Genomic DNA, 9,450 nt, shown 5'->3' with positions numbered 1-9,450 from the left:
ACTGTACCCAGCATCATGCGGAGCCATTATACCGTATGGAGTATCATGTGGGGCCATTATACTGTACCCAGCATCATGTGGGCCATTATACAGTATGGAGCATCATGTGTGGCCATTATACAGTATGGAGCACTGTGTGGCCATATTTTTTTGTTTATAATTATTGTTTATGAAACAGTGTGATCAGCAGTGCTAAATGGGGGTGGTTGGGGCATGGATATGGGTGTGATTATTTGTGAAATGGGTGTGGTCAGAGGCATGGCCTTAAATTTGTCGCTGTGCACAACGCAACCTTTATCTCTCTTTTAAACACAATTATTCTCAAAAAGGATATCAAGAAAAATACAATAGGAAAACTCAAAATATCAATATCACACAACAAACCCTAATTGGGATATAGAAGGCCACAAAGGGTCACGAGTATATTTTACCAAAATATCATTTATTAATACAAAAATTGTACAAAATATCAACATATCAGAGTACCACTACCAAAGCAGGTACCATGGGGATCTTTGTGAGCCAAAATACAGCAATGTTCATGACAGAAAGAATTATTAATGCAAAAAAATGCAAATACTATTCTCCATAAAAGCGCACTAAATACATGGGAATACAGCTAGCCACATTCCTATTAGTCCCATAAGCGGTCAAACTCCAAATGGAGTAGGGATATGGACATGACTTGATCCTATACTAAAGTGCCACAGTGCGTTATTAGTGCATATATTTGGACAAAGTGTCTATGAATAAAGTGCAAATGCAAGCACCATAGCTTACATGGTATATCAGCCCAGGCCTGCAGCCTCTACGCACGTTTCGCCGGTCTTTGTCAGGAGGCGTGGCTAACAATCATATGTGTCGGTATATAAAGGGCGCTGTACCAATCAGGGGTGTCCAATAGTTGGTGACGCAGGTCAATGAGCGGTGCATGCGCGGATGTCACCACACCACATGGGGGCACTTCCTCCTGCCTAGCAGCGGGGATCACATGCGCGCCACTGGAGCGCAACGGGAAGGCCCAGGTGCAGCGAAGCACGGGCATGCGCACTGACAATGGGACCGAAGATAATGAATGATTGCAAGTAACGATTAGAGAATGTGGACAAATAGCACAAAAAAAAAAAAAAGTTGGGAGGTATGGTGTTTGTGCACATGGTCCTTGTGAAAGGACATTGCTAACCTTGAGTGGGCTGAACCCGCCACTACAAGGACTGCATGTAGTGCTGTTGTTTTCTTTTGTTATGCTGCTTATGCGCTTTATATTTGCGCTTTGTATTTAGATTATGATCTATTTTATCCTCTATTCACGCTGTGGTCCTTTTTATGCTCCACAGATTTTTCACCTCTCTTCCTCCTCTGAACAAGGTAACACGTTTATTTTACTCCTTAAGGCTGTAATACCTGTTAACTGATTGCCCTTCTGTTCATGCCCCTATATTATTCAATGTGTAGCAATTATTCCTATTATGACCTAGTGAATTATTCTATGTTTTATATACATATATATATCTATATATATAATCATCTTAGGGGCACTTCCGTCTGTTTGTCTGTCTGTCTGTTTGTCTGTCTGTCACGGAAATCCCAAGTGGCTGATTGGTCGCTGCCAGCCGGCACAGTCTGGCCGCGAAATGGCCGTTCCCTACTCCTCTGCAGTCAGTGCCCCTCCATACTCCCCTCCCAGTCAGCGCCCGCCACCCACATAGCGTTTTAGCAGTCCGTTAAACCGACTGCGTTACACCGCGGCATAACGCGGGACCGCTAAGTCATCTGGGTAATTTCGCAATGCATCACTGGGAACGGAAGCTGGCGGCAGCCTCGCACGCATCGGGACAACTTCGGTGGACGCCGGAGGGTGAGTATATAACTATTTTTTATTTTAATTATTTTTTTTAACAGAGATATGGTGCCCACATTGCTATATACTACGTGGGCTGTGTTATATACTGCGTGACTGATATATACTACGTGGGCAGTGTTATATACTGCGTGGGCTGTGTTATTTACTGCGTGGGCTGTGTTATATACTACGTGGCTGCTATATACTACGTGGCTGCTATATACAACGTGGCTGTGCTATATACTATGTGGCTGCTATATACTATGTGGCAGCTACATACTATGTGGCTGCTATATACTACGTGGCTGTGCTATATACTACATGGCTCTGCTATTTACTACGTGGCTCTCTGTGTTATATAGTACGTGGGCTGTGTTATATGCTATGTGGCCGTGCTATATACTATGTGGCTGTGCAATATACTACGTGGCTGTGCCATATACAGTACATACATATTCTAGAATACCCGATGCGTTAGAATGAGGCCACCATCTAGTATATATATATATATATATATATATATATATATATATATATATATATATATATATATATATATACAGTATATATATATATATACATATGTTTTATATTACGTAGGCTACCTGCAGCATGCATGCACAGGATCTTGTGTAATTACCTATTTACATTACTTGAAATCCTTTTAATATGTACAGGTCATCTGATATATCTTCTTGTGTTTTCTCATAGTGCCATATTTACCTGAGGGATGAGGACCCTCTTCTTTCAAGTATAGCTCTATTTGCAAATTTAATGTCCATTAATTATGATTATTATTAATACTTGATTATGTTAGTAGACAACAATTTTTGAAATGCCTGGTATAGATTTCCTTATGTATTTCTATTGTATTTTGTTTAGATAACCGTGAACATGGCCCTTTATGGCCGAAATGTTGTTATCAAATACAGTTTATGCCAAGCGTGTATTAGTATTCATGATCCAATAAATACATAATATCTAGGTAGAATCTACTACATGCCTCAAGGTGTTTCTTATATTGTTTCATATTGTTGTAATGTACCCACCCCCCTCAACATAGGGCCCTTTCTCCTTCTGCTGTAAAGGAGCTCCCTTCTCCCATAAGTCCGAGAACAGCCCCGAGTCCCGGGCCTACTATCACTGGATAGGCTAAGTTATGGACCACGGCGACATCATGACTTGAGATGTCACTAGTCATCTCGAGGATCACTCTGGACACCGGGTAGCCTTTAGTGGCCCCGTGGATGCAGGTGACCCCAATCCTCCTTTTTGGTATCTCAAAGACCTCGGGCGCAGCCTTCACTAGGGTTACCGAGCTCCCAGGATCAATCAGTCTGCATACGCCCTCTGCGTTCATTTGCAGGGCACACCCATGTAGCCCTGGGCCAGGTGGGTAGAGTATATGGCAGACTGGACACAAATAGTACAATTGTCCCTGGCAACAGTCCGTCTGCGCCACCCCTTTGACTCTGGGATGCTTTGCCCCTTTTGGGCCACTACCACTTTCTGGGACTCTGCCATCTCATCTTTTGGGCAACTACCCCCTTTAGGGATGCTGCCCCTTTTGGGACTCCGCCCCCTTTTGGGCAACTACCCCCTTTTTGGATACTGCCCCTTTTGGGACTCTGCTACCTTTTGGGCAACTTTCCGTGAACCCCCATCAGCTCTTGGGATCCTCCAGATGGTTCTGTGGACCACCAGACAATTAGCAGAGCTCCTGTTGTGGTCGCTCTTGGTCCTGGCATGCTCCTCCCAGCCACTGCAAATCTTCGTAACCCCGCTGAGTTACCACCCGAAGCTTTTAATCTTCATGGTCCTGCCAAACCACCACCAGATGCTTGCTTCTGCGTGTGTTATCGCAGCTGTCCAGAAGATGTATACCTCATCCAATGCCCCAGCAACCGGTCTTGTAGACCTCATCTGTTGCCCCTAGCCACAAGGCTACAAGAGTGCCCTTAGCATTCTCCACCACAGGTGATGTCGCGATTACTAGCGGGTTGGGGTATACTCCCTTGGCGGCAATGTTCAACTGTACAGGAGCAGATTCTCGTTTAAACAAGTCCAAACTCAGGTTTATTATAAATAGAAAAAAACTTCTCCAAATCATAATTTACCATATATATTGCGATGTCTACCTAACATCTATATGCCAATTGCATATTGTGAACATAAGCGACTCAGGAGCTGCATATTATACAAAAAAAGGAAAAGAGTCATAGCTAGATAAATAGAAAATAGATACCAAATTTTATTAAATACAAATTAAACACACCATACAAAAATTATGTTTAAAAGAAGCAACGTATAGAGCAATCAAAAACGCTAAAAACTACGAAATTTCAGAGGGATATAAGCGATAAGCAGACCAACACTGTATACAGATGGAACCGTAAAGCACGTCAAATAAGACGAGGACCTAGGAGAAGGTCTGGATCAAAATCTATATCTATGACATCCTATGCATCTAGTGAAGATTCTTCTAAGCCAACTATGGCAGTGTCAGAACCCATAAATATGTTCCCCAATAAGGAAACCCAGGTGACCAAACGAAAGATCACACAACTAAATAAACAGGATAAGAGAAATAAAAACAGTCATCTTCAGGTAATCAACCTATCTAATCACATACTTACTCCACCACAGATTGAGGTTCTTTCTAAAGGTCTAACCTTTTCCCCTGTAAATAATTATGACTCTTTTACAGCCATAAAGGATCTCTTTCTCTTTTCGAGAAAGTTGATCCTTAGAAAATTACACACGAAGGGTATGGGTGAACAATCTAACACTGACCAAGCAGAAGAAGAAGCCTTAAATGCCCTTGAGGAATTACTAAACGAACAGGAACCCACTGGTTCAGGTATGTTCCCTCACTCTATATATCCACGGTCCACCCGTTTCCCCCCTTTGTCAGCCTGCCCAGCAGTTGATATTTTCACTAGACTGGTCATGGACGACTTTAGACGTATATCAGAAACATGGGGCAATGACAATCTCACCAACCTACAACGCAGGGCCCTAAATGAATTAAAGAACTATAATGATATAGTTATCAAGCCGGCTGACAAAGGGGGAAACATAGTCATCTGGCCACAACATCTATATGAGAGAGAGGCATCCAGGCAGTTAAAAGATAAAAAAACCTATCAACGCTTGGATCATAATCCCCTATTGACTTTTTCCACTGAATTAGAAATGGTCCTATACCAGGCATTTGAGAAGGGGATTATCCCCAAAAAGGTTTTGGAGGGACTATTAACTAAATTCCCAAGGATCCCCACTATATATTTTATACCAAAGATCCATAAGGACCCCTCCGACCCACCTGGTCGACCCATTGTGTCGGGCATAGGAGGGCTATGTGAACCTGTATGCAAATTTATAGATTATTACCTGAGACCGCTTGTGGAATCTCTGCCCTCCTATGCCCGGGATACAATGGATGTCCTTGCCAGAATTGATGGCATGTCACTTGATCAAGACATGATACTGGTTACTGCTGATGTGGAGTCGCTGTACACGTGCATCCGGCATCACGATGGTCTTGAGGCCTGTCGCTTTTTCCTCTCCAATAGTAACTGGGATGGCCCCTTGTGTGACCTCATCCTTGAATTGCTGCAGTTTGTTCTGTCCCATAATTTTTTTGTTTTTCGTGACATCTTCTACCTTCAGAAGTGCGGCACTGCCATGGGGGCGGCCTGTGCGCCTTCTTTCGCTAACCTCTTTCTGGGGTTCTGGGAGAGGGGCGTTTTCGGCGGGGAGGGCGCCCAGGCTGCGGACCATGTGCAGTGCTGGCTAAGGTACATTGATGATTTATTTATTGTTTGGCAAGGTAATGAACAGCAGCTGCAGCTCTTCATGGATGGCTTGAATATAAATGTCTTTAACATCAAATTGACTTATAAATATAGCAGGACCGAGGTGGATTTCCTTGACATCAAGATTTTTACCAATGCACATCTACAATTGGTGACCGATGTGTATCGGAAGCCCACCTCGGTCAATGCTTTGCTACATGCTAAATCCAGCCATCCGGGGAGCACTATAAGGGCCATCCCGGTGGGACAGTTTTTACGGATAAGACGAATTTGCTCTACCGAGGAGGGGTTTGAGCGGCAGGCCGCGGACCTGACTGATAGGTTCCGGGTGCGCGGGTACAGCGGCAGAAGCATCAGAAGGGGCTATGTGCGGGCCAAAAAAAGCAATCGTGCTGCGCTTTTGCATTCTCAGGCAAGGACGAAAGACGGACAGGATCACATTAGGTTCATCTCTACCTACAATGGACGATGGGGCCAAATGAGGGAATGCCTCCAGCGACATTGGAATGTCCTACATACTGATCCAGTCTTGGCCAAATGTCTGACAGAAAATCCCCTCATGACGGCTAGACGGAGCCGGAATCTGGCCGATATCCTAGTCCGAAGTCACTATGTTCCGGTGACCAAGAGTTTTTTTACATCCCGAGGCCCCCCACAGGGCTGTTTCCCATGTGGGACATGTGTGGCCTGTAAAAACACTCTGAGAATAGCCAACTTCTCTTCAGTAGACGGTGCAAAAAATTTCTCCATCAAACAGTATATCACATGTGCCACTACTCAGGTGATATACTATGCGACATGTGGATGCCCCAAAATCTATATTGGTTTGACATCGCGCCAATTGAGAATACGCACAAGGGAACATGTACGAGATATCCAGGCAGCGGCAAATGTCGCTGACCTGACAATATTGAAGACAATCCCCAGGCATTACAAACTATTCCATCAGTGCAATCCTAAATCATTCATGGTGAGGGGCATCCAGCATGTCCAGTGTGGTATCCGTGGTGGAGACATTAAACGTCTATTAGCCCAAAAGGAATGTAGATGGATCACCATTCTGGGGACAATGTCCCCGAATGGGTTAAACGAGTCACAAGGGTTCGCCTCATTCCTGTAACCAGGGTTTTTCTGTGTTTGCCCGCATGTGTCCCTGTCGCCGTCCTGTCACTGATTTGATTTTATGGCTATTTTATTCATTTTATTTGTTCGTTTCTATTCACTGTGTTGTCTTTTTCTTTTTGAATTCAAGTGATGAATTTTATCTGCTTCGTATATGACAACAAATGGCATCACTTGGATGGAAGAAAATTGTTCCCCTTTTTTCCATCATTGGAATTTGTGCTGGAATTATGTCATTTACTAGGAAAATCTACTCACCTGGTGCTATATGTGGAGGGAAGAAATGGTCTACATCCTTATTTGATGAATTTTATCTGTTTCGTATATGACTACAAATGGCATCACTCGGATGGAAGAAGAGTGCTCCCCGTTTTTTCAGCATTGGGATTTGTGCTGGAATCATGCCATGTATTAGGAAAATCTACTTACCTGGTGCCATATGTGGAGGGAAGAAATGGACTACATCCTAATGTGATGACCTTTATCTGTTCCGCATATGACTACATATGGCATTACTTGGATGGAAGAAAAGTGCTCCTCTTTTTTCCATCATCGGAAATTGTGCTGGAATTATGCCATCTATTAGGAAAATCTATTCACCCGATGCTATATGTGGTGGGAAGAAACGGACTACATCTCTACTGTAATATTTATAATATACAGCTTATGTTCCCTATTGTTCCTCCGCTTTTCCCCTTTCCCCCTCCCTTCCCCCTTCCCCCCTTCTTTTCTCCCCTTGGTTGTCATTTTAAATGTGTGTCATTTTTCAGATTCAATACATATTATATGGTTGTATCTGCAGCACGGAAAAAAGCACTTGCTGGTTGCAGTATAAACGCCGATATATTATCTCTTTATAGCCCTGGTGCAATCTGACGCGCACGGTACCTTTTCACTGTCTGCTAACATGCCGTGGGACGGTGCCGACTTCCGTGTACCAGGTTGCTTGGTGACGGCCAGGCGCCGGCCGCCCCATGTGACCTGGGTCCGGATTCTTGGTGCCGCTGTGCGGTGATGGGCAGCGATGCGATGGTGCGCGCCCAGCTTATTCCTATTGGTGCCTTCTGACCATGTGATCAGTTCGGACGCATATAAATACTGAGACACTTTCTAGTAATAGCCACGCCCCCTGAGGAAGGTCATTCGTACTGAAACGTACGTCGGGGAGAGTCCCAGCCGCCCTGCACTACACCATGACGGGTAATGTTATGTGACTTCACATGTATATTTATTATCTTTCTTTGTCAGCTGATATACTTTTGCCGCTGGAGTTTGTTAGTTTGGTACACTTTAATGGGTGGATATGCTTTATAAATCAGCCGCTGGTAGCTGGTTGCACCTGTGAGCCTGATTATGACAGTTACTCTGTCCACCCTAAGCTATACTAACTAGTCACTATCCAGTGTTCTGTTTTTCTCTTTATGTGACAATTAAGATTTTACATCCCTAGTTGTGCTGCAGGTCCGCTGGCACTCACTATCTTGGGCGATATTTTGTCACTAACCCAATATACATTTACTGGCCTATTTTTGATTGCTCTATACGTTGCTTCTTTTAAACATAATTTTTGTATGGTGTGTTTAATTTGTATTTAATAAAATTTGGTATCTATTTTCTATTTATCTAGCTATGACTCTTTTCAGGTTTATTATAGCATCAGAAACCACACCATAAGGCATGGTAGGGCCAGGGGCGCCGTTATCATGGGGCAAGTTGAGCCCTTTGCTTTAGGCGGCAATCGTCACTGAAAGACAGGGGGCGGCAGAGCGGCGGTCAGAACACCTGGTACCGACTCTCCATAATCCCTGACATTTGCTGAGTGTCACTAGTGCCGTGCATGCGCCCCTGCTCACAACTCACAACCTAACCGTTAGGTTAGTCACAACCCATGGTGTGCAATATCAGCCGGTCATCCCTGCACCTGCAGAGCAGCACACCACATATTGGCTGCTCTGTGCAAACAGGACCTGTGATGAGGTCACAGGAGGGGAGGAGTCAGGGGTCACATGATCGGGACTTCCATAGATTGCAGGACTCGGCTGTGCTGGTTGCCAACTTGCCATGGTGCTGCTGGATGAGGTAAGTAAGCTGCCTTATGTGTGGGGTCAGGAGGGGTTTACAGTGTGGATGTATCAGAGCCGTGTGTGTACGAGGTAGGGCCCCTTGTGAGAACACTATATGGAGGGCCCTTTGCAGTTCAGTATATTATCATAATATATCCGTTTGTCTGTGTGTCTGTGACAGAACCTGCTTGAGGTGAAAGTGACCCCCTGACCTCTTGGGCCCCTGTGCACCTGCCCCTAGCACAGGTAGGTAGCACCAATGGTATGCCCACCCATGATTATATATGTCTATATGGATTTTAAGAAAAATAATAACTTGTATGTTGTAGGTTTGTACATTGGCTGTACTCTTCACATTGGAGATCAATAGAAATTCTATCTCTAGGACACTTTGATTTCAGCATTGGGTTGCAAGAGCACAACATTGAATGAAATTTAGTAAGTATTTGGAAACCAATGGAATATTGTATATCAGTGTTCATAACAGTGAAACCTAACCCACTGCAAAGTATCAAGCCTCTGTTGTCCTCTCTACAACCTCTAATTCTTCTTGTCTCTGCCATGACTTTTTTCTTTCAGTTCCAGAAATTTTGAATCAGTTGCA

General features: G+C 44.1%; 1 long non-coding RNA gene across 1 annotated transcript; it reads left to right on the top strand.

The window, feature by feature from the left end:
* The first annotated feature begins 1,337 nt into the window (after positions 1 to 1,337).
* LOC143776032 (uncharacterized) lies at positions 1,338 to 9,099 on the top strand. Its single transcript, XR_013215757.1, has 3 exons — positions 1,338 to 1,368; positions 2,555 to 2,594; positions 9,028 to 9,099. It is a non-coding gene; the product is annotated as an uncharacterized LOC143776032 (long non-coding RNA).
* The last annotated feature ends 351 nt before the right edge of the window (positions 9,100 to 9,450 follow it).

Source organism: Ranitomeya variabilis, chromosome 5, assembly GCF_051348905.1.
Source record: "Ranitomeya variabilis isolate aRanVar5 chromosome 5, aRanVar5.hap1, whole genome shotgun sequence".
Classification (NCBI taxonomy): domain Eukaryota; kingdom Metazoa; phylum Chordata; class Amphibia; order Anura; family Dendrobatidae; genus Ranitomeya; species Ranitomeya variabilis.
This window is presented reverse-complemented; position numbering and strand designations above follow the sequence as displayed.